This window comes from Sinohyriopsis cumingii, chromosome 5 (assembly GCF_028554795.1).
Source record: "Sinohyriopsis cumingii isolate HCF-2022 chromosome 5, ASM2855479v2, whole genome shotgun sequence".
NCBI lineage: Eukaryota > Metazoa > Mollusca > Bivalvia > Unionida > Unionidae > Sinohyriopsis > Sinohyriopsis cumingii.
The window spans coordinates 106629901-106656180 of NC_142965.1; the positions used below are offsets into that span (position 1 = coordinate 106629901).

A 26280-nucleotide genomic window follows, 5' to 3' on the forward strand; every position below is an offset into this window, starting at 1 on the left:
GGCTTACAATTCATTCGGCTACTTATATCTCACCTGTTCAGTTGTAGGTAAGGGTGTCATGAAAGGACGAGGATAAGCAAAAGTAGGTTATAAAATAATTTGTCTTCTTGAAAGAAATGCACGCTACTTAAATAGATATATTGCTGTAACTATGACAGCAAGTCTACGTTGGAACTAATACAATCCCTAACTTAGCAAAACAAGCATGTCTAGATTGAGAATACGGTCACCTCAGCTGTTCCTTTGATCAGTGTGTTCAACGGGTCTCAAATAACCTCGTGTGCGTATCAGTCAGAAACGTGTGATATATACGAGTTGGGTGGAATTTCTAGTTCTATATGCATGTTTGTCGCTGATCGTATCTATACGTGTGTTCAGAATGATTAACAATCGTAAGATTAAACAGAAAGCGTTTAGTTTTGACGGAAATGTAATGTTTCACTACATAAAAAAACAGTGGCTGTGCTTTATCACATAAAGATAAACATAAACCAAAAGTAATTTCTCATGTGCCTTGTTTGTATGTTGTTCAAAACGGGTTTTAAATTCCAAATCGAATGGGTCGGTTATAAATTTCCACTTTTTTATCAGCAGAAAATGTTTATATTTGCAATAAAGTCCATTCGCTATTAGTGTTGCGAAATAACGTACAGGTAAATCTGTACCTAATAAAACGAAAAGTTGAAACCTAATCTTCGGTTGGCACAGTGCACCTCTATAGGTGAGTTTTCGTAGCATGTTCAACTGTTGTTTGTTGACTCCACTAAAAGTACCGCCTCATTCGATGCTGTGGATGACTGTTATTTTTTAGCAAGATGTACCACAATGTTGAAATAAACTGCCACGGGTAGCTGATGCGAGCTTGCTGTTGGAAAAAGTAAAAGCCCGGAGAGACAAAACAAAATAATACCGAGACACGAAATTACCTCACATTACACCTACCACCGGTTTTGATACCGGACCCTGTCTATGATACCATAAAAGATACATAGTTAATAAATTCCAGACACTTTGTTCCACACCTGACTCTTGATCTCAGGCTACTATTCACGTCAATTAAAGTATTCCGCCATTTTCCATGGTTTCTTTTACTCCTGATATACGTTTCTATTCAGCAAGCTATCGTCGACCTTTCTGCGTTGCACCAAACTGGAGCTACAGGTTGCCAATCGTGAGAATTCTGCGAATTTTGCCTGCTGATACAAAGTTATGTTCACCTACAGTCCTACACCTAGCAGTAGTTACAGAGCTACAGTTTATGCAAATCTACGATAAATTCCTTCATTAATTTTTAAACATACAAGGGTACGTTTCAGCTTATCATTCATTTAAATAACTAAGGGAAATGAGTTCTTTAGAAGAATTAAGCATTCGTCAGCTAAAGTCAGCTTGGTTCGAATGTATCATTGCTCTCTCTATTCTAGGGGATCTAGTCTGATGCATTCCAACTATGACATAGGAGGTATATTTCATTCGCTCTGAGTTCACCCTTGGTTGGCGTCACTGTTACGTTCATCTGCTTTAGCCTCTCAAACCATGCTATCAGATGAGGCCAATGTTAGTCACATGCTGAAATTTCTGTCCACCAAACTGGAAAATGTAGCAGCAGCTGTTTTCATACCGAATAGGGTGACTTTAAATTCACACAAGCCAAATGATGCAATGAATGTCGACTTCTTCTGACTGTCTTTACTTAGTGGAACATGAAAGTAATATTTCAAAAATTTCAATGTTGTTAAATGTTGTCCACCCCGCAGTTATTCATATATTTCATACATGTATTTGAGATGGATATGTATAAAATACAATAATCTCATTAACAGTCCGGTAGTCTACATATATTCTCATGATAATAACTAGTTTTGTCCTCACCAGTGCTAGTGGGGATGAATAAAATGATAATGATGGAGTTCAATGCTTTTGATGAAGCATACCTTCAAGCGTTCACCGAATAGTTCGCTTTTTGTATGATGAGTTCCTCGTTTGAAGTGTGTACGTGATGTATCGACTGGTCAGTTTCTTCTGACTTGTCTGTGAGATCAATAGTGAATTCTTCGCAACTCCGTCTTATCTGGTGAAGCTCTGGAGTGAAATATAGGCCTACTTTTATGTCCGTTTCGCAGGGAAAATCAACTATACGCTTCGCCGGTTCATTGCCATTTATGGTATAAGGTTACGTGGTAAGTAACTACTCCTTTGCGTCCACCAGTCTGCACATTGTAATTTAGGTCATTCATTTTATGATGACACGATATGTTCCCTTCCAATGCCTCTCTCTGATCTCTGACTTTTTCTATCTCAGTTAAAGATAGTATTCTTTTCGTAATTTCACCTGGACATTTTTTATCCTTTCTTTTTTTTCCTTTCATATTCAAAATCTCACTCCGTTTCTGTCATTATGTTTGTGTTTCCGGTTTATTTCGTAGTTGCTTTCATTTATGATGGCCATTATTCGTCCTCTCTCTCTCAGGAATAGATGTTAACGTCGCCGAATGTTATCAAGATTTATTGGGGCTTTTTGTTCATAACTACGCATGGGTTTTTCATAAATGTATTCTTCAAAGTCATCTTCCACATCTTCTTCCAGAACTATCGCTTGACTCAAGAAGTCACAGTTATAAATATAACTTTTAATCTAAAACTGTCCAAATAAGACTTCCACCGAAATCCACAGCAATGACGAACAAGGAGTTTTAATCTCACAGACATTCACGGCAAAAGTTCATCAAGACTGAATCCTCAGTTTAAAACTGTGCCAAAATTTCATCGAAACCCACGGCCAGGGTTGTCTAAAACCTAATCCACAATTTTTTGGGTTGTTTAAATTAAAGATTTACTTCAAATTAAAGATATACTTCATATAATTTCACTTATATCCCTTCGTAACTTATCACAAATGTTTTTGGGAGCATACTGCTGCCACCAAATGGTATGTGATTCTTTAACAAAATTGATAAGGACATTATAACTTTAAAAGAATAGTGTTGTGAGATGTTATTCTACAGTCCAGAATGCCCGATGTAGCATAACGTACTTATTTAATTGGTAATCAAAGTCACGAGATATTAATCAGCCTGGTGTTAATGGAAATAGATTAACATTTAAAACTACATTAAGCCTACGCGGCCCTCGCCTGTCTGCAACTAAGTTGACACTGGGTCGCACATGACCAGCATATATGCTAGAAACAAGTAACGGTATAATCCTATCGCAGTAGGATTTGGTTGTAGCCTTAGTCACTTCAACTGAAGTCTCTAAATAATTCTTCATGTTTTATTTTTGTATCAGCCCTGCTCTTCTCACACTTTAGAAGGGAAGGTGATGCCTGACAGCTGTTTAATTAAGCTTACAAGCCTTTAAACTAAATAACTTGAGGATTGCGCATTTATAGGAACAACTGATACAGGTTCCCCTTGTGTTGAATATAAAATAAGTTTAAATTTTAAACCTCCACTTCTGAATAACCTTGATAACCTTTATGTCCCACATAAACCTCGTTATCTTCATCCTGACACATTCGTAGTTGGCCACATGCCGTTGTAACTACAGTGTATCTACGTACCTCGCGTAAGAACACGTACACATCACACAGCTTGCAAGATTACATGTCTTGCAAATTTTGGCAGATATAGGTTCTAAAGCAGTGTTGTAATGGATTGATCAATACGGCATGATTTAATATCCGGACCACCAAAGAGTATCAAAGATAGGTAAGAATAACTCCTGCAAGGACTCTTGAGTCTTCTCATCGCAAGTAAGTTTTCTTTTCTTTTGCTTAGGATATTTCTTGTTGTTGTTGTAGGGCTTAACGCCATTTTTCAGCACGCGATTGGCTATACATGGCGGCCAGTATTAATGGTGGAGGAAGAACCCGGGAAAACCCCGGAAAGAACCACCGACCCACGAGAAGCTACTGGCAGGCTTTCTCACATACCCACATTAGCCGAATCCGAGACTCGAACCCACGCAGACAGAGGTGAGATGGCATTGATCCGTAACGGAGAGCGCTTTAGACCACTCGGCCACTCGGGGCCCCCTTAGGATATTTCATATCGCATGTATACTCACTTTCCCCATATATATTGTATATACCGATAGCCTATCAACCGTATTTTGTTATGTTCCTGCTAATAGTTTAGTCACATGACGTAACCGAAGACATCATCATTAGCCATACTAAAGTGTGAATGCTAGACAAATGACAGCTGCGGCAAAAGTTGTTGTCATTTAACTCCACTGTCGTTTTAAATTTCACACTGTAGGTAGTTCTGTCTATTTAAGCTCAGAAAGAGAAAACACAATTAGCAAAACAGCCTTGCTTATTTTCCGAAAAATTTAATTACTTATGTTAAGACGATTTAGGTCCACAAATTACTTTTGCTGTAAAAACGAGATGGCCTGTCTGTACATTCATGTATTTTCAACATGTTCATACACCATTTGTATGACTATTTCCTGTTTAGATTAAATTCAATTAAGCATATCATTTTAATGGATAGAAATGCATAAAGTCAGTATATGACATTTACAAAATGATACATTACATAAAAAAATCCTTTAATATACCAAATTTTGATTTATGCTTTATGAAATTGTGCCACAACGAAAGAGCCGCTGGTAGATTGAGACGAATATGATATCCTTGGACAAAACAACAGCAAAACATCGTGGAGGAAGCATAATTATGATACTCGTATCCGTCTTTTTGTCAGTCTAGGCCCGTAATATCCTCACTATTTCTGGTTCCATTTAAAAACATTTAATGGGCTGTATAGACTGAAACCAAAAAAGGAATGAAGATATAAGGAGACACATTTCGAGAGTATGTGTGTGTGTGTGTGTGTGTGTGTGTGTGTGTGTGTGTGATGGGGGCAAGTATGATTGAGTGGTCTAGGGCGCTCTCCTTAACCGATCACTGCAATCTCACCTATGTCTCCGTGGGTTCAAATCTCAGGTTCGGCCTAAGTAGTTTACGTGATAAAACTTATCAGTAGCTTCCCATCGGTCGGTTGTTCCTCCCTGGGTTTTCCTGACCTCTTCCTCCACTGCGGGTCAAATATTTGTGCAGTGTTCAAATGAGTTTATATAAAAACAAAATGAAGAAATTTAAAATTAAAATTTAGATGGTTCTCTACGTACTTAAGTTCTCAATTAATTATTGAGATTTTGTATAAGAATGTCAATCACTAATTAAGGAGCAAATGTGAACCGTGTGTGACCGAAAACTTTTCGAACAGCCATGTTCCAATATTATTCAAATTGCCTTCGTATCACAAAGAAAGATGACACTATTATAAAAGATGAATAAGGTTGATATTTTAAAACATAATAAGTACCAGGAGAGATCGCAAGAGTAACGGAATGTAACAAAGTGCACGAAATGTGTGAAAAGGAAGGAATTTGGTTTGATGTATATCATTTTTTTGTTGCATGGTTATTTTGAAAGGCATTTTCAATTTTGAGCAAAATATTTTCTGTACAGTGTGATGGCGCTGTTTTCTGTAGGACAGGAAAGTTTTATTTTTGGTAGTACATGCGAGAAAGTTGTATAACTGCAGAAACAAGAGTATAATAGAAGCAGAAGTAAAAGGAACAATTCAATTACAGAAGAGACAGGTAAGTATTACCTACGTTGCCCTGTCAGTGTATACTTATTACATAAGGAAAACAGAGATGGAAAAAGTTGAATGGAAGTAGTATAAGGGGTGAGATTAGCGACAATGGGAATTAGCATTAAAAACACCCCCTGGGTAAGATTAGCGACAATGGAAATTTAACATTAACCACCCTGGGTAAGATTAGCGACAATGGAAATTTAACATGGGCAAAAAACCCTGGGTAACATTAGCGACAATGGAATTTAACATTGGAGAAAGGAAAAAAAAGGAAATATTGAGATTAGCGACAAAGGCATTCGAACAATGGAAAAAAAAAAATATCGATTCTAGGGACAAAGGCAATTGAACATGGGGAATAGAGTTTGGGTCTGTCTAGGGACAAGGGGAATTGAACATGGGAATAGAGTTTGGGTTTGTCTAGGGACAAAGGGGAATTGAACATGTTAGAAAAAAAAAACTACTTTAGGGACAAGGGGAATTGAACATGGGATTTTTTTTAAAAAATTTTTTTAAATTTAAATTTAAATTTAAATTTAAAAAAGGGGTAGGCAATTGAAAAGTCATTCTCTTTTCGAGAAATATGGGTGGCCCTGAAAAGGGCCTTTGGTTTTTCTTCTTCTTCTTCTGCTTCTAATTTCTTCTTTTTCTCCACCAACTTCTTATTTTCTCTCCTACACTCTTTTTCTTCTTTTTTTTCTCCTCCTCTTCTTTCTTCTTCTCTTCCTCCTCTTCTTTCTTCCTCTTCTCATTTTCTTCTTCTTTTTCAATTTTTTCATTCCATTTTCGTATTCTTATCCTTTCCTCTTCATCCTCCTTCTCCTCCTTTATCTCTTTCATGACACCACTTATTATGTCCTTTACTTTTCTTAAGTTATTAATTTCCATCTTTAGTCGATGGGGACTATAGGAATAGTGGTCTTCATTGAGTCTCACTAACATCTGCTCCATTATTCCTAAATTGTCTAAAACGTCTTGTAATTTTTGCATTTTGTCAAGGTGGTTCGAATCCATCTTCTTTGTAGAATGGTTTGAACGACGAATACTGTGGGTTCGTATACGAAAAGCGCGGACGTGAAGGAAAACATCCCCCGACATAAAATTGATCTTACCTAGATCATGACCAAACAACGCGCGAACGTGAAGGAAAACATTCCCTACTTTTCTCATTTCATATAATATACTATCCACATAAGTGTAGCAACAATAAACAAACCCCAAATCTACTATTTACACACACAAATCATTAAAACAAAATCCATAATCTACTATCCACACAATCGTACGTGAGCGGTTACAAAACCCAAACTATACTCTCCACATACGCTAAGAAACAATAAACAAAATCCATAATCTACTATCCACACAATCGTACGTGAGCGGTTACAAAACCCAAACTATACTCTCCACATACGCTAAGAAACAATAAACAAAATCCATAATCTACTATCCACACAATCGTACGTGAGCGGTTACAAAACCCAAACTATACTCTCCACATACGCTAAGAAACAATAAACAAAATCCATAATCTACTATCCACACAATCGTACGTGAGCGGTTACAAAACCCAAACTATACTCTTCACATACGCTAAGAAACAATAAAGAAACCCATAATCTACTATTCACACAAACTTACGTGAGCAGTTACAAACACAAACACACAAACACATACACTCGCACTATGAAAAAAGAGTTAGTGTTTATATTCACACTACTCTACCCCCCCACACACACACACACATTGGCAAATTGATGGTTATTTCTTTTCTGGAGTATTGGGTAGCCCTGAAAAGGGCTGTTTATTTTGGAACTTCATGGACACCTGGTTAATGGTGGCACCTTCCAGGCCTGGCGCCACATACACATCTTGTTCCCCAGTTGCTTTTTACTTTTTTGGGGGAGAGAGCAGAGGCAGGATATGTGGCTTCAGAATCCCAATTTTCGGTTTCTGGGATTCTGAAATTTCTTCTTCTTCTTTTCTCCTTTTCCTCCTCCTCTTCTTTGTATCTTCTCTCCTCCTCTTCTTTGTATCTTCTCTCCTCTTCTTTGTATCTTCTTTCCTCCTCTTCTTTGTATCTTCTCTCCTCCTCTTCTTTATTTCTTCTTTCCTCCTCCTCTGTCATCCTTCCTTCTTCCACAGTGGCCTCCGCGGCCAGTTCGTTCAACAGGCGCCTGGCATATTCCAGATGCACATGAAGTTCCAACAGTTTCGCCAGTCTCGTGTTCATTCTGGTGTTGATCAATCAACAAGGGTAGCTGGACTGCCGAACAAGTTTCAATTTATACTAAAACTGCGGACGTGAAGGAAAACATCCCCCTAAAAAACATAAAATTCATCTTACCTAGATCATGACCAAAAAACAACGCGCGGACCTAAAAGAAACACTCACTCACTTTTTTATGCTACCCATTCCTATTCTAAAAATTTTTTTCATTAATCACTCCAATATACTATTCACATACGCAAAGCAATCCAATCAAACAACCCCCCCAAATCTACTCTCCCCACACCTCAAACAGCCAAAAAAAACATGATCTTAATCTACTATCCACACCAACGTACGTGAGATATTACAAACACAAACACACAAACACATACCCTCACACTATAAAAAAGAGTTAGTGTTTATATTCACACTACTCTACGTACACACATTGGCAAATTGATTGTTGTTTCTTTTCTAGAGTATTGGGGTAGCCCTGAAAAGGGCTGTTTTTTTTTTTTTTTTTTTTTTTTTTTTGTTTGTTTGTTTGCTATGGCAATCTTTTAGTTTCTAAGAATGCGATGTCCTCTGAGGATAGACATTCTGGCGATAGGTCTGCTTCTTCGGAAAGAGAAGAAGAACTCTTTGGTGTCGATACGACAATCGACAAAGCCTCTCTCAGGTTCAGGTTCCTGCTGCTGTTGCTGCTGCTGTTGTTGTTGTTGTTGTTGCTGCTGTCTCTGAAGTCTGTACTTCTCTGTCCATTCTTCTTTCTCCCTGTTCACTTCTTCTCTGAAGAGTTCTTCTGTCAAGTCTTCAGTGACTTTTAGCATTCTCACATTCTCTATCTCTTCTGGCTTCGGTATCAGACTGTGTCTGACCCTATGCAAATTCACGTAGGCTTCGTTTAGCTTAGCTAGTTTGGGGCACATCTTCGTAGGAGGATGAGTCGACAATGGATGGTTAGACTGGAAACAACCTGGTTCTTAAAGTCAAAGCGCGGACGTGAAGGAAAACATCCCTCCACGGTTTTCGAGTCGCAATGTTCAATGAGTGTCATGAGAGGGATAGTAAGAAGTCAAAGAGCATGAATCAAACATTCTTATAGCCAAACAAATCACAAAGGCATTTTTTTCAAAACATATCATTTTTTATTCAAAAATCACTTAACACTAACCAACAACTCTAACATTTTTTAACAATAATCCAACAATATAACATCAAACATTTTTTTCAATTTACACTCTATTGTAAACAGGGTTGGCAACGTTGTGAATGAAATTGTGATTTCCACTGTTGCAAGTCATTGAGTCATGGATGGACACTACGTTTCCTAGCTGAAGACAACAAAATAAGCATACTAGTCACAAAATCAACGATTTACTTTCTCATCGTTTCTAGAAAAATCACGATCAAAATAAGTCACTAAATGTTCTTTTGCTGATAATAAGTGATCAATTTCGATCTCGACTTTCTCTTTGAATTTGTCAAAGAGGGTTTTGCTGTAATGGATGTCTCGAGTCGTTAATGGAGGACAGAAATGTTCACGCAAGTCTTTATACCACCAACGTAACACGTCTTTTTTAAACAGACTCCAAGCTTCGTCCAGATATTCGTTGAATTTTTCTTCTTGACTGATGTTTTGACATCCATAGTAATCATGCTTCATCCATGTCGTAATTGTGTCTGCCAGATATGTAGCACAGTAGGAGACCAATTGCTGTTCTTGTTCTGGACATCTCGACTTGATCACGATGTCCTTTTCGTCTTTGTGTTGGGATTCTCCTTCCACGGTCTCCTCACATTCCATCTTCAAAGCTTCTCCACTAGGTAAAGAGGGATAACAGTCTTCCATAGCTTCGAGTAATCTAGAATGACTTCTCTCAAACTGTTGATTTCTATGGTATTATCGAATTCTGCATACAGGATGACGTTCACTGTCTCGTCCAGTGGCTTTGCAAACTGAAGTTCCACACGAATCTGGCCAGATTTTATAGGGTGGAAATGTCCCTCGTCGCTGCCTTGGTCTATAGTGAAATCGAAAGCCCACAAAGCGTAGCCTCCTGCATAATCCTCGTACGTAATGCCGTGACTGGTGTTGGTTCCTAACTGTCCCGTGGCTTCGTACAGCGACAAGTACGACCTCAAGTAATTCTTCTTGTCAAAGTTATGTTCGAAAGGTCGGGTACACAAGGTCTTGCCATCGCGACTGACTTCGATCTTGGACACGTCAAAGTGTTGAAAGTAGAAAGGATTTTTAGCGATAGCTCCGTTGAAGGCTGTATTCTCGACCATACCAACAATCAGACGTTTGGGTAACTGTCCTTGGAACAGATGATCTTCAATCATGGATCGCTGTCCCCTAGGAATGGTGAAGGTTTTCACTTCTACGCGTCGGATCGGATACTTGGCGGTCGTTCTGCTCAACGTCTGACTGATGTCGTTTCCCACTTTAGGTAACACTTCCACACGGCGTGCGTAGAGTCTGGCTTCTTGGATTTTGGTTTTGTAATTATCGTCACTATCAGCTATTAAATGGAAAGCGGCACTGCTGAGATTCAGTCTCAGGCGGACATCCACCCCGTTCAGCAAATATTTTTCTTGCAACCACATGTCCAAATGCAAACGATCCATCAGTTCTAAACTGTGTCCGTCTTTGATTCTGTCTCTTCGTTCTACAAATCCCGCATTGTGGTCTTTGGCTGTATCAGTTTTGAATGTTTCAAATTCGCCTGCATCGTCAGCTTCCCATACCACACAGGCATTGAGATGAGTGTTCTTGACGTCTATTCCGTACGTCAAGAGATTTTCCAGGTACGCTCGATAAGGGTAAGTATCCATGCTGCTACTGACTAGTTTGTTATTCAAGTACAAGTTCACTCCGCTAAACAAGGAATGCATGAAATTGTTGACGGGAGCTACTGGCTCAGTGTCTATAGCATTTCCATCCTTATCTTGAACTTTGACTTTCAAGTACAAGTAACTGCTATTCATATCGATGTAATCTTCGGGCTGTCCTTTGATTTCAAACTCGATGGGAGCGGAATCGGTCAATGAGGAGACGGGATGAAATTCCACCCATTGGGATTCTTGCATGGTCATCATGGTGGGTGGCATGGCAAACAGATCCAGTTCCGTCTTGGAACAGGCGCAAGACTCTCGGTGCATCATTTTTTTGTTGCTGTGTCTCAATAATCGAAAACGTCTAAGTCTCGAACGGTTCTTCTTTTCTTTGCCTTTCTAGCTTGAAGTTTGGTGAAAGGGTGTTTTCTTCGTCGTCTCTTTCTGCCTTGTCCTTGCTGAATGCCTGACTCGGTAGCGTGCAGGGCATTTATAGGTGTTTCGCGTCGGCCCAAAAGGTCTTTGCCCGTTTGCAGCAAGACATTTTTGCCTGCCCTCATGAAGGCTTCTTTAGGGTTTTGTTTGTCGATGATGACATTTTGGAGAAATTCTTTGCCTTGCGTCAGTGCCGCATCTTTCAAAGCGTGCAATCCGCGTGTCACCATCGGTTTCAACACTGGGGCCACCGAACGAAAGGCCGATTTTAACATATCTCCTAAACCGTGTCCTTGCTGTCGAGCAACCCCTCGGTACACTGGATACATGACTTACGAGTCGTGAGAGAACCGTTTTCGAAAATGGAGTTTCACCGTGACTTTTCCTTTGGTGAATGGAATATTTTGTCCCAAATCTCCTTTTATAGCAATGTTGACCGTGTCCAAATACGAATTGCTGACAGGCAAATAATGAGGATGTACAAATTCCCGGTGGACGTGGTAAGTGTTTCCACCTTCCTCGTCAGCGTTCGTGGCAGAATCCACTTTGAAAGGAATGACACGCAGTAACGGCACAGAGGTGTGTCCCACCACGTTATACTCCACCACATCGGAGTACACGAACATCAAATTCAGTCCTTGGTTCAGTTCTACAGGGAATCGAAAAAACTTGTAAAATTCCGTATTGCTGTTGATCTTCGGTTTAAAATTTGGAGCCATTTTTGTGTCTCCACCTAAAATATCAAACAAGTCACGATTAAAACTGATGGACAACGTTTGGGTATCCTGAAATTTCATCAGTAAGCGACGAGCCACTTTATGGAACTCCAGGGTGACACCTTTGTTGACTCTGTTCAGGGCTTTGCCAAAAGCTAACTCGAACCTGGAAGTAATGGTGTCCACCAAATGTTGACCACTAAAATAAAACCCTGCCGGAATTTTCAAGGTGTAGATATTGAAGGATGAATTGTTGGATGGTCTTGTGTCCCCTGAAAACCAGATGTCATTCATGACTTCTTGTAATTGTTGGTTCAGGATTTCGACCTCAAAAGTGTTTTGCTTTTCGGTGATGTTTTGGATTTGTGTAGGGTGAATCATTTCTACCAAAGCCACTTCCCAATGGGCTTCGTGATCTAACTGGATGGCTTGAGGTAATTTGGCCGTGTAACAGCACAACGTGTTGTTGGGGAACACCTCCATGGAACTGTCACTGGGTAAGGTCAAGTAAAATTGGTTTTGGTGACTCATAATTCCAGAGTTCTGTGGCTGTCCGAGGGGTTACTGGACGTCAGAGGCGTGTCTCCGCCCAAAATGAGGTTCTGGTTGTGATTGTTGTTGGAGTGGTGACTGGCACTGGCACTGGACACAAGGTTCCCGTGGTTCCCGTTCGAGGAGAATTTCAGGGAGGGATTGGGAAGCAGGTAACCGATGCAACTGCTCAATAAAATGGTCCACAATTGTTTGTCTCCTTGTTGCAAACTCAAATTGGCGATGGCTGCCCCGATGACACAATACACCACGAAGATTTGGCAGAAAAAGACGATTTGCGTTTTAGGCACACGTTCTCCACACCACACCCACAAGGGTTGTTTTTGCAAATCTTGCACAGAAGAACTAGGTGAAGGAGGAGTAGTCGACGTAGCTGCGTCTGTGTGAAAGGGCATGATGGTCACTTCTTTTTATAGTCGATGACTTGCGAAGCGTCTATCCAAGAATCAAAACTGGGTGGATATCCTTTACAACGTACTTTGACTTCTTTGACACGTCGTTTGCCCACTTTACGGGTTCTGCGTTCGAGAATGCTTTCGATGTCGTACACGTCGTCTTCTTTTTTGGTCACACGTTGTAACTCGGAAAAATAAAACGTTCCTTTGAGCACTTCTCCGTTCATGTCTTCCAATTTATAGACGGCAGGATGACGGCCATGCACTCGTCCAGTGACGCGAAACAATTCGGTCGTCCAGTTAGGTAAGTAACCTTTGTCGAAAGTGCATTTGGTTTTGCCAATGCGCACCCAATCTCCTACGGCCAACTCTCCACTTTTCTTGGGGACAGCCCTCGTCGGGGACGTACCAAACAGGCGCTCAAACACCAACACTTCGTTGTCGGGAGTCACGTCTTGCGGGGCACGTCCGATGCTTCGATGGTAAGATTGGTTGTACGCTTGCACCAGGTGCGGTAAGATGTTGATGTTCTTCAGAGTGTGGTGATGCGTAAAATATTTCCACATGCGTTCTTTCAAAGTGCGTTGAAAACGTTACACGATGCTGCTTTGGTTTCGGGATTCTCGGTTGTAAAAAAATGAATGTCACGTTTCTTTAATTCTTTTTGGAAAGCTTGGTTCAGAAATTCGGTGCCTTTGTCCGTTTGACATCGAAGAAGGTGACGGCCACTTTGTTTCAACACTCGTTGCAGGGCTCGCACTAACTCGCTGCTCGATTTGGAAGTCAAGGGCACGACCCAGGCAAATTTGGAAAAGACGTCGATGACACAAAACAAATATTTGTAGCCACGATTGTAGCTGGCCAAATGAGAGACATCGGCTAAATCGGCTTGCCATTGATGATCGATGCCTTCCACTCGGGTGCGACGTCTGGCAAACTTGCGTCGAATGGGTTTGTGTAAAGTGTAGGTAGCTTGTTCTTGTAACCATCGTTGCACTTGAGGTAAACGGAGACTTTTCAGTCGCGTTTTGGCAGCACGATACAATTTTTGAACTCCTGCGTAACCTGCAGGATGGGAGGGATCGTAGTAAATGCTGGCTAAGACTTTTTCCATTTTTTGTGTTGGTTGGTGTGTTAATAAGACACCCACTCTTGGATGATGCTACTCTTTTTCTCTTGGGGTATTTTCTTGGATTGCATTGCTTTGCGTGTGCGACCGGCAATAGGTGTTGAAGAGGAGGATGTCTGAGCGGGGGATATCGGTTCTTGTTTCACTTCTGTCTTCACTTCTGTCTTCACTTTCTTTTTCTCTTGTGATGAAGAAGGGGTGGCCATCATCTTTTTAATCCATCCAATTCTGGAGGTAGGTGGTGTTGTTAACTTGCGTACTTTTTCTGGTGGAGTTTGAAACCCTTCTTCTTCTTCTCCTTCTTCTGTCTTGGTCACTGGTAGTGGTGGTACTGGTACTGGTACTGGTACGGGTGATGGTGCTGGACTTTTCATCAAGGTCTTAAAATCTTTCAGAGTGGGTAGAGCTGTTTCGTCTAAAGCTTTCTGGTGAAAGAGTTGCAGTCGTTGCAAGAGTTGACCGTACTTTTGCGATTTTTCTGTTTCGGACAAATCTTGGCGATCCATCAAGGACTGCAATTCGTATTGTAACTGGGACATCTCGCTCAAATGGGGATTGGGAGGTAAATGCGGGGTGCGTTGTTCTTGCCACCGATGGTATTCCATCCATCGTTTTGTAAGGCACTAAAGCTAGTTTTCCTCCTTCCATGGGGTTGTCAGGGGTCGATTCTGAAATCTTGGGACTTCCGAGAGCCTTTTTATCTTGCTCCCACCAGTCCTCCCAACATGGTTCCCAAGACTCCTTTCAGTAAGGGGCCTAACAAGAGAGGTAAAATGCCTCCACGTTGGACCAACATCTTCTTTTTTTGACGAATCGGAATTTTCTTTTGAACCATTTGGCGAAGAACGTGACGATGTTTGCTTAAGCATTGTTTCTGGTGTTTGGACAAAGGGATCGTGCCTTTCAAGACGTTCAAACAACATTCGCACACGGTATCGATGACCTCTTTGGAGGCCGATTGAATGAGTTTTTTTCGTAGAGGTGGAGAAGCTTTGGACAGGACAGATAGCATGTCCCCATGTTTGATTAAACGTGGTGGTAGTCCTTTTCTTTTCTTTCCTTGGGGTTTTCTGGAGGGTGACATCTTTGAGTCTTCAGGAGCACCAAAAAACACTGATACCATACTTGGTCACACACCTTTTTTATACTGGAACGCGTCGCCACTGATTGTCTTTACGTCGTATCAATTTGAGGACAGGCATGACACGTCGTGCAGGGGTACCTAACGGACTAAATCGAGCCAGTTCTTGCTTGGACAAATCCAGTAAACTTTGTAACATGCCCGATCTTTCTTGGACTTTGATTTTGGGAGAAGGTACTTTGTGAGCAGCAGCCACTGCCACTAAATTGGAGGGTCCTACCACTGGGGAAGTAATTTTTGGGGTCATCAACGGAGAAGTTCTTGGTGTGATCAACGTCTCCAAGTACTCTTCAGTTCTTGGTGTCATCAACGGAGAAGTGGATGAACGTGAGGCTGCCGGAGATGCGGTCACCGCCGTGGCAGGTCGTGGTTTGCGAGTGTAAAGTTGCGTCCTGGCCGAAGTGCCTCTCTTGCGACTAGTTTTCTTCTGTGGACTTTTCTTTTTCTGGGGACTTTTTCTCTGTTTCTTTTTCTGGGGGCTTCTTTTCTTTTTCTGGGGTGGTGTCTGGTCAGAGGAGGGTCCCGCCACTGGAGAAGTTCTTCTTGGGGACCTGGTCTTTTTCTTTTTCTTGGGGCTTCGTTGGACTTTTTTCTTGGGGAGAAGTTTGGGGGCATTAGGATCCCATCTTAAGAGAGAGCGAATGATGACCCCTCCTAGAGTACCGCTCCCTCCAGGTTTCAAAATGATTTGTTTTTTGGTTTGAGTGTCGATGCGGGGATCGGCCAGTTGGACCAAAGCGACTTTGTTTCGATCGAAAAAGCGTTTGGTTTGGTGAGGAATCTGAATGATTCCTTGGAGTAATTGACGTGCCGTCACCGTGAACCATCGTAAGACTTCTTTGAGACTAGCTTCTAAGACACGAGCTCGTATTTGTGGATCTTTTTCTCCACTGATGCCATACAAGGCACGAATCAATTTGACGGGAAGATGCGACTGAAGGGACGTCATGTTGACGCTGTGTGAGACAGACGAAAAGGGTCTGAGGTTTTTATAGATTTTTTTTGTGGAGTGAAATTAAGTCGAGGACGGAGACGTGTACAGGACAGGCCCTCCGTCTTGGCACCAGTGGTGAAACAAGTGGGTACGAAATCGCAAATCCTCGGGGGTCGTAGGTTTCAAATCGACGAGTAAATAGGCGTGTGGAGTTTGAGTGGCATCGTCGTACGCCTGAGTCAGCCAAGGCGTTCCTAACTGTTTGGCTAAGACTTGCACTTGCGATTTATCTCGAGGGCTTTTAAACAAGACCACGTAATGCGCATTGAGACTGATGGTGCGATGGGCTTTACTTTGTTGAAACAAATTTTGGGTGATGTAAACGACACTGGCATTACGGTGATGCCCTTTGCGCGTGAACCACAGTTTAATTTCTTCTTCGTCTTCTCCTAACATGTCGCCAAAAATGACCTAATGGGTTAGACGGGAGTCAGAGACGATGCCGTCGTCTTCTTTAGGAATGCCTTCCACAAACACGATGGAATCGCCTTGACTTTCTCGCAAGAGGCTGTACGCCGATTGCCACTCTTTGTAACACCACACGATCCGTTGAGGTGGCCGATCGATCAGATGATGTTTATGTTCGATCAAACGTTTGACGAATTCGGTTTTGCCTGAACCGCTAGGTCCAGCAATGAGCATGTTAAAGGGATGGCGAAGATACAAAGCCTCCCAACTGGCACGATCTAAGTGTTCGTCGATGACTTTGACAGTGGAGGAAGAGGGAGCAGAGACAGCAGATGTAGCAATAGTGTGAGAAATGTCACTTGTGACACGAAAACAAACAAGACAAGAGTTTATATACTTTTTTTCAGAACACGTTTATTGAATGTTTCAAACATGAATACGAAAGACAAAAATACATAAAGGCCAAAGGCTTAAGTACAAGGATAAAAGGCACATGATAAACATTAACGAGGAATAAACACCAATGTCTGTACAACATGTTTTGGGTAATGTTCTAACCAGTTCTATAGTAGGGGGGTAAGGTCACACAAGTGTCCTCCCGAAAGGGTCTTTCAGGCCTGTCCACGACAGTCCCGTCCTGGGTGACGGGTTCTTCTGGCACCGTCACTAACACAGGTTGAAAAGTCGCAAGGCTCACAATCGCATTCCACTTCAGAAGCCCCACACTTGAATTGAGCCTGTCTAAACTTGTTTTGTGTTTCTCTGAAAGTATTCATCTTGTTCGCTCGGTCTTGGTAGTTACAATGAACTATCGATCTTGCCTAGGGTTTCTTTTTATATACAGACCAATACCGACGTGTCCATACGGTAAGGTGAAATGATTGGGAAGTCGCACTCGCTTCTGGTACACGATTTGATAGACTTTTTCCAAGGGTCGACTGACTATGTGGTGAGTGGGTAAACGTACAATTTTGTTCGGTTGATAGGTGGTCACTTTAAAGTTTGCATCCTCTCCCGATTGCAAGGCTTCTTTCAATACCCCAAAGTTCACCACACGACTGGTACGATAATTCAGAGTCAATCCTTTCACTTTACACGTCGTGTGCAATTCTCCTTGTGGGTCCCGGTATTCGTAGCCGTAATTTTTGGGACCACCACTGACGCAACTTAGAATCTTGTCGTCGGGATGTTCGTCTGTCCAGGCTCCTAAACGGTCTCCTTCTATGTCAGGGTGCTGTTGACTCGGTTGATGGATGTAAATGCAACTGTCCGTGTCAAAGTACAGGACACGTTCCCCTAACAGTTCTAAAGCTTCGTACAATTTTAAGCGAGCATGAGCTGTCACGTAAGCCGCAATGATGACATTTCCAAAAGGGTCGTCTTGTACAAAGTCCAGATCTTCTTCGTAATTGACCAAGATCAAATCCTTGCGAACGACGTCCACGTGTTTCATGTATTTGGTTTTGTCGTGAATCATCTGAAAGTAGCGGGAAGGTTCTGTCAAATATTCCGTCTTGGGTAAACACGGTCGTTGTGCCATTTTACCCACACAAGCAATTTAACATCACTTTGGCAAACGACCGCCTGCCTTCGTTTTTCTCGATGTGGTCTAAAGAGATGCCTTCTTGTTCATAGTATTTCTCTTTGAATGTTTTTTCGTCTTCGGAAGTGTGACACCAGGAAGGATAACCGCTGGCTTCTTGCTTCAGTTTCAAATAGGCATCCACGTAGTCGGCGAAAATGCCTTTCTGACTGGAGTCACCCTTGTGGTATTGTTGTGTCTTGGGAAAGTGGCAAATTTCGTACACTTCTAACAGTTGGTATCCCATGTCCAGAGCTTTGAACAATTCTACGCTGATCCAGGTTCCCGTCAAGGCACGTTCTTCCTGGGTGTGCTGACAAGGTTGGTCTTGGTTGCACGTTTCGGCAGAAGTACGGCACAATGGAAACATCAGTTTGCCTTGACAATGGTGAGGTAAGACGGGATGGTATAGGTTCGTGGGAGGCAAAACTTTACACTTGATCAAGCCTTCGTATTGTCGAATGTTTTTCAGGTCGATGTGTTCCGTGAACAATTGTGGGTGCCCTGCAGGAAAGGGACAATATTTGCACACGTAAGGATACAGCGAACACACGTCCAAGTATTTGATTTCTTCTCCTTTCTCTTCGTCGGCTTGGTACAGCAAACAGGTGGCATTGGTCCTTCCTCCGTACAAACTATCCCTCGGGTTTAGGGGGTCCATCAGCTTGTAACTTTCCACGGCACGTTTAAACTCGGGATCCGTTTTCATACGGTGATCGTACTCGTGTTCCCACATTTCCACCACTTGGTATCCTTGCTGTTCTAACTTTAGGCGTCGCTGACAAGTGGCCTCATACAAGTCTTCCATGGTTCGTTGTAAAAACTGATTTTTAGTGCTACGATCAGGGTAACAGACGGGACATCCGTGAAATAAGCAACCGTTAAACTCGTACATGATCTTGGGGTTTTCTAAGTCCCAGCCATCGACCGAATACGTTCCGATGGTCTTTTCGCCTCCTCCGTTGCGGGCATGCTGAATCCATTTGTCTTCCTTGTCGCACAAGTAATGTAACCAACGTAGGGCTTTGACCGAGTATTGACGTTTGACATAGTGGGTCGTTTGAGGACTGATGACAGCCACGGTGTTTTCAGGCATGAATCGTTGTCGATACACTAAGGAACACGCTTTGGCAATGGTGCAAGCTTCTTTCAAAGGATCGACCCCTCCGTGTTCCATGAACAGTTCTCGAAATTTTCCACAGCAACGCCGTAAAATGTCCACGTCAGAACGACAATACTTTAGCATTTCTTCCTGAAAGTCGAAAGGGTCCGAGGCGTGAGTCTGGTACCAAGCGTAGAAAGCTTCTCGTTGTTCGGCACGCATGTTGTCGGGGTCGTAATAGTGAGCCTCAGGCAAATGGAGTAGAACGGCGTGTTGATTGGCTTCCGTATTGAAAAAGTGAGGAAAATAACCTTTAGCCATTTCTGTCATTCCAAACATTTTAGGCATTCGACTCAAAGGCATGGCCAAGTAACTCATCGAATCTTTAAACTGCACTTGTCCCACTTGCATGAAAATGATTCTGGCTCCGTTCAAAGTGACTTTAGGACGTTCGGTGCCATGTTCCGTATAGTACCTCAAAAGAAACTGTCCATCGTATCCAGAGAAATTGTGAGCCATCACCGTGGCATGACGATGACAATCCCCGTAACGTTTGATGTCCTCTTGGCTCCACGTCTTGTTGATGGGATCTAAGACCCATTGGGCAAATCGGCTAACGTGTTCGGTCCTCGAAAGATTTTTTCACGCCCTCCGGGAATCTTGCTGCAGTGAGGGCAATGACTGAAGATAGGTTCTTGAATGCACTTCTCGCACGATGAGCCACGCAGAAATTAGGAATGTGAATGCCAGTCTCTTGCGTGCATTCGAAATCGAAAAAGATGAAATTGCCTTTCTTCTTGTGACCGTCCTCTTTCTCTGGTGGGGGTTGGTATTTTTGCACGTAGCATTGGTGTTCCAAGTCCACGATGTGGTGACAAATGTGACATTTTTTCTTTCCTGAACATACGTGTGCCTTGGTATTATTGGTACGTAGGCCTTGTCGACACGTAGGGCACAATCTCAGCAGTTGACAAGCACATTTCTGCTGTGAACCTTGCGTCTTCAGATGTTGTTGGTAACAGGCAGGGCTGACAAACGTGCGCAGACAAGCAGGACATTGTACTCTTTCTTGTCCTTCGCTCAGACAGGGTGGAGAGGCCAAACATCCTGGGCATTTCCATCCGCAATGTTTGTGTTGCTCTCGATTGTTATAGCCATAGTCACATTTCTCACAGTAATAACTGTATCCCAGGAATCCAGTGATAGTGGTAATGGTATCGAAATGGTCATCGTGATAATAGACATGAATGTATTTTCCGTCCTTAAAGTCTTTCCCTCGAAACAACAGAGGTGCGCGCATTTCTTGAGGGTGCACTTTCAAGGTGTAGAGTGGAGCTAGGACATCTTGCAATTTCTGCATCTCAGGAATGCCACAGGGTGTGTCTTTGGACAGTCCGGCTTGTTGTAACAGGAGTTCTGCTTCGTTTCGTTGTTTGGCTCGGTCGGATCGTTGAATAGTTTTCCAGGCTCTTTTCCATTCTACCGTGTCGTTCTTGTTGGCATAGGTTCGTCCCACCACGATGGCTCGGGCTAAACACATCTGGTCTTGAGAATTGTGAATTTGGACGAGACTCTTTTTGGTGTTGCGAAGGTCGTTCACCAATAACACCTTATTGCGTTGTCCGGTCCCTTGAGGAGGAGAGACGTGGGCCATTTTCAGTGTGGCTTTACCATCGGTGATGTCAAACTGGTCATTAGATTGTTGTACGTGTTGAATCTTGTCCATGACTTTGGAAGGGGTTAGTTCTGCGGGTCTGCTAAACTCGATCCAAACAGGGGATTTCAAGCTGTCGTGATCTATGGATAGTGTCAAGCGATCGTCTTCTTTGGGTTGACATTGTCGCTTGAGTGCGGTGAGCAAAGAATCCCACATCTCGGTGATAAACCCTTCTGCTTTCTCCAATGGTACGTCGGACTTGAAATCTTTAAACTTCACTGTGTATTTGTAAGCCGTGGTTCTAAATTTTCTAGAGGAGCGCTTTTCCGTCTCTCGAATGGAATAGTATTTTTCAGGGTTGACTGAGAGTGGTGAACTTTGTTTAGAGGGTTCGGATTCTGGTTCACTCATGTCCTCTTCAAAATCACTGGCATGAATTTGTGCCAAGACTTCAGCTCTGGTACGAGGCGATAGATCACGTTTCTGCCTCTTACTTTCTTCTTCTTCTTTCTTCTCGAATGAATAGGATCGTTTCATCTTGAGTGAAAAACGTCAAATGACTCAAGTTTAAACACCATAGACTAATTTATAGTCATGGCAAACCAGCGTATATAAAAAGGGTGTGTGTCTTGTCCTTTCACTATTCATTTTACTCTCAAACCGAGCACAACGATGGAAGAGACTACCCAGATGGAACGTTTCATCAGAGCTTTGCGAGGGGTCATTAGAAAATTCTCTTCAGACCAGCCGACGGACTACTCTCCTTCCTTTCGAGATAAAAGTCAAGATACTTGCTATATCTGTCAGAAGAAAGGGCATTGGTCTTCAGAGTGTCCAGACCGTCAAAAAAGAACAAAAACAGGGGCTAGAAAAGACAAAAGTCAAGATACCTGTTATTATTGTCAAGAAAAAGGACATTGGTCTCCAGATTGCCCAAAAAAGAAACAAGAGGAGTCGGAAGAAAAGAGTGATTCTTCAGAAGAAGAGAGAGATTCTTCAGAGGAAGAAATCAGCCAGGTGAAGAAAAGAAGAAGGGAAGAAAGTGAGGAGGAAGAGGAGGAAAAGACTGTGACGGTGAAGAAATTGAAAAAAAAGAGAGAGTAAAAAAAGAAACAGAAGAAGTGAATGTAATTTATAAAGTGTTCTGTTGTGAATTGTGAATTGGATTGTAACTATGGAGAAAAGAATACATTAATTATATAAGGTAAGTGTCTTTGAGTTTTGATTTTAAAATAAGAAGCTACACTCACGCACTCATACACAGACATGTACTATAAGGGTAAAATGGTTTTTTTTGTTGATTTTTGAGTTATTGGCAAATTGAAAGGCTATCTCTTTTCGAGAGAAGTGGGTGGCCCTGAAAAGGGCCTTTTTTGGTGTAGGGGTGAGTTTAAGCAATCAACTTTAACTGTCTTAAGCCTTTGCCACGGCCGAGGCCTACTTCTGATGATGATGATTGGGTTGAAATCACTAAGGGTGGTACGATAGGCTTAGTCACAGGGTTGGCGTGTTTAGCTCGGGAAGGTCGTATTCTCTTCGGTCGTGATAAAGAAGTCTGATACATTTGTTTCAGACTTCTTAACTCCGCTAAAATGTCCAACAGTACCGTAGCCGTTTGATTTTCACCCTCTTGTTTCTTTTGCTGCTACTTCTTCTTGTTGTTGTTTTTTTCTTACCTCTTCTTGTTGCTATTGCTGTTGCTGTAGGAGAAAAGCTTGTTCCGCTTCCTTTTGTCGTTGCGTAAATTTCTCCAATTCTTCTTTCTGTCTCTGTCTAAAATTCTCCACTTGCGGTAATGAAGAATGAGACGAAGGTTCCGGAACAAATTCTTGCGAGGTAAGAAAATCCACAAAATCCCAATGTACCTCTTCTGAAAGTAAGTCCGGGTTCCCTTGGGCGGTCTCCACTGCTGGTGCACCCCAATGGATCGTTTTCTGAGTTTCCGTCATGTTGAATCACTGTCGCATAGATTGACAGCACACAGGCGCTAGCGAATCTATATAGACCACATGACGTCACAGACTGCTCTCTTCGGATTGGATGCGGACTGACTGAATTTTGTAACGCGTGTTCGGATTGGTGAATGAACTCAATCCGTTTCAATCCTTCCTGTACCTATAAATAAGCGCAGTTCACTGCATTGATTCACCTGTTCTCGTCGCCTCACGATGTGGACCACAGTTGAATCATCCAGCCTTGTGTCTTCAATGATGTTTAGGACGGACATGCTCATGTATGTCCGGTCCAAGTGGACTGTTGTTGATAGGACAGATACTAGTCTATGGATGAGAAGAGTTTACATAGAAAGACAAGGATGCCTCAAGAGGGTACTTGTGTATGGACCTGCAGTTAGAAGGAGTTTAAGAAGAAGAAGATGTGACAGATGCCGTCTATGTTAATATTAATATTAACATAAATCCAAAGGCCCTTTTCAGGGCCACCCACATTTCTCGAAAAGAGATAGCCTTTCGATTGCCTACCCCTTTATAAAAATTTAAAAAAAAAAAAAATCCCATGTTCAATTCCCCTTGTCCCTAAAGTATTTTTTTTTTTTCTAACATGTTCAATTCCCCTTTGTCCCTAGACAAACCCAAACTCTATTCCCATGTTCAATTCCCCTTGTCCCTAGACAGACCCAAACTCTATTCCCCATGTTCAATTGCCTTTGTCCCTAGAATCGATATTTTTTTTTTCCATTGTTCGAATGCCTTTGTCGCTAATCTCAATATTTCCTTTTTTTTTCCTTTCTCCAATGTTAAATTCCATTGTCGCTAATCTTACCCAGGGTTTTTTGCCCATGTTAAATTTCCATTGTCGCTAATCTTACCCAGGGTGGTTAATGTTAAATTTCCATTGTCGCTAATCTTACCCAGGGGGTGTTTTTAATGCTAATTCCCATTGTCGCTAATCTCACCCCTTATACTACTAATGGAAGAACTTAACATGTGTACATAGACAGGAGGAGAAGATGAAATATAAGTATGCCTTTTAAGTATAAAAATATAACTTGAGAGAAGGGCTTGTTGACTTTTACATCAGATTTTACACCTAAAGTATATTTCAGTACTAAATAAGTTAATGTTGCTGAATGTTTAAAAGTGATGGTTCATCAACTATTTATTTATAATAAACCCATATGTGCCCTCTGTTCCTTCATTAATCAAAATGCTTGTTTCGGTAGCAGTAAAACCAAAGAAGCGCTTGAGATGCGTTATAATACAAACTCTAGAAGCGTCTAATAGTATTCGTTGGAAAACTTGTAAAAATAAATATGTTGGAGAAATCCGTCATCGTTATCTGAACACATGAAAAGACATATATTTGACATGAATAAATAAATAAACTTATTCACCCCTGCTTTTAATCTCACGTATCCAACACTCTAATGACGGCTTCCATAATTTACAAGATATTTTTCATTTGATAATGTTAATTCGGAAATGGAACGTCTGTTAAAACAAACACATCGGAATCACTGTTTGGTTAATATGTATCAGATAGTTTTAAACTGTAATTTTATATATGCAGTCGATTGACAGGTTTATTGTATTTGTCACTTCTGTTGGTATTTGTTTGGGTGAGAAACACATTCTCAGTAACTGGATTGCGTGTGCTGAACAATCTTTAACGTATGTTGCCCACAGTGTGTTTGGGTATATCTGCTCCTCAACCGTAACCCGTACCACGCAGCTGTTTCGTTGTGTGGGTGGGGGGGTGGTGGTCTTCAAAAATTCTATCGTTATATCTACTTGATAAAATATATAAAACTGTATCCAGAACTATATATATATAATATAATTATATTAAAAACAAAACCACGGAGGTTTTTTGTCACAAACACGGGCTCATATTCTTGTTTAGTTGGGATGAACTCACTTTAAAGTACTTTGCATACAAAAACGTTGGCCATTCCTGTTTTTCAGTATCAACTTTCTTGATACGTATGAGAGAAGCTTTTGAATTTCTTGTAAACGTTTTTTCTTTCATTGCAACAAATATGGTCGTTGGCCTGGGTCATTTCTTTTGAAAAGTAGCTACCTAATCATTATTCTTTATATAAAACAAAACCCTCGCAACGAAAACAAATCAGACCAACGAGTAGCCTGTCATGTGCAGAAAAAATGGCGTCAACCCCACCAACCCACGCCAAAACCTACAGACCTCTTTCCTACATCTTTAAGACAATCCCAACCATATTCTCGGATCTGTGCTTGAAAGATGTGAACAAAAGCTTATAGGATCATCTAACAATCGATGTGTTAAGATATATGTTATACCCTTCTTAATGAATGTTTTTAATCATTTTTGTACCGGTAGCTCTTGCAGTATCTTTAATTTTATATTTTGGAGGTTAATTTTGATATTTTATATTCCGAAACTACCTTTTCTCTTGGAATCCCCGAAAAATGAAAATGATTGTCTTTGGAAAATACGAACATGTTTTTGTTCTGGTGGCACGTAATTATTTTAACCTGTGTGTAATTATCACAATTCAGGTACTGCTATCAGTTAAAACTAATTGCAGTATAAAGGGTCTGACATTCTCACTTAAAGACTTGTGACCTAAATACAAAATGAATCAACAAATGGGAACATAAACCTTAAGAGAGTCCAAGTCGCCACATGGGAACAAATGTAGACGTCATCTCGCATGAAAATGTTCGGTGTAAACAAAGGCGTCGTCTGACATTACGTTATTTACAACCCGTTGAGGGTTCTTTGTAAAAGCTACGAATTTGTGAGAAGTATATCTCTAAAAAGTGAAACTATTGTGTGTGTGTGTGCGTGTGTGTGTGAGAGAGAGAGAGAGAGAGAGAGAGAGTACTACTCCGATGGTGGACGTAAACAGACCCTAACCCCGTTTCTGAAAGATGCAGCACCGCCCACAACAAAAGGTCTATCTAATCCGATTATGTGTTTCCCATCTTTTATGTGCAACATGGTTATCATAAATGTATATTTCTCAGTTTTTACAGCCTTCAGTTAATAAAATATTACCTCCTCGCCTTATATTGCTTCGCGTTGCGTCAGATAAATACCACGATTATAAATAGCTGGTGGGCGATCCTTAGGTAAATTGTAGTCCAAGGATGAGCTATCACAAATACGGGAGTCGTGGCATTACGTAAATGTGGAACATTTGCAATTAACTTCAAGGTAGGTAATACGGATGAGCGAGTTTCTTAACAGATCTTTAAATGTAAGAGCAGACGAAAGTGCAACAGATCTTATAAGTGGAATGTGTCTATTAACTATAGTTCTTAAGGTATTCATGAATATTAAAAGAGTAGCGAATACGTTAGTGGGAATGTTTTAATACAGCTACGCGTAACATAATATAAATATGTAAAACATCCGAACTAGTATGACCATACCCATGTTTATCAAAGACGCCAATCCCAAACAAACCTTTAGTGTTAACCTTTCCTTTTATAGGTTTTACGTAATTTCTCATTATGGGAAGTTCGTGGGAATTGGGCCTTCCAAAGTGTTACTGTCAATTG

At 41.4% G+C, this 26280-nt stretch overlaps 1 protein-coding gene across 4 annotated transcripts in view; it reads left to right on the plus strand.

Moving 5' to 3' along the window:
* Nucleotides 1-3531: 3531 nt before the first annotated feature.
* The window catches only part of LOC149799940 (monocarboxylate transporter 12-like), a 60379-nt gene continuing 37630 nt past the window's right edge, over nucleotides 3532-26280 (plus strand). For 2 of the 4 annotated variants that reach the window (XM_089959405.1, XM_089959409.1), the window contains exon 1: nucleotides 3532-3710. The gene's annotated coding sequence lies outside the window, so the exon portion shown is untranslated. Of the gene's footprint in view, nucleotides 3755-25858; nucleotides 25934-26280 lie in introns of those variants that run through there. The other 2 variants (XM_089959407.1, XM_089959406.1) reach the window with 2 other exon arrangements.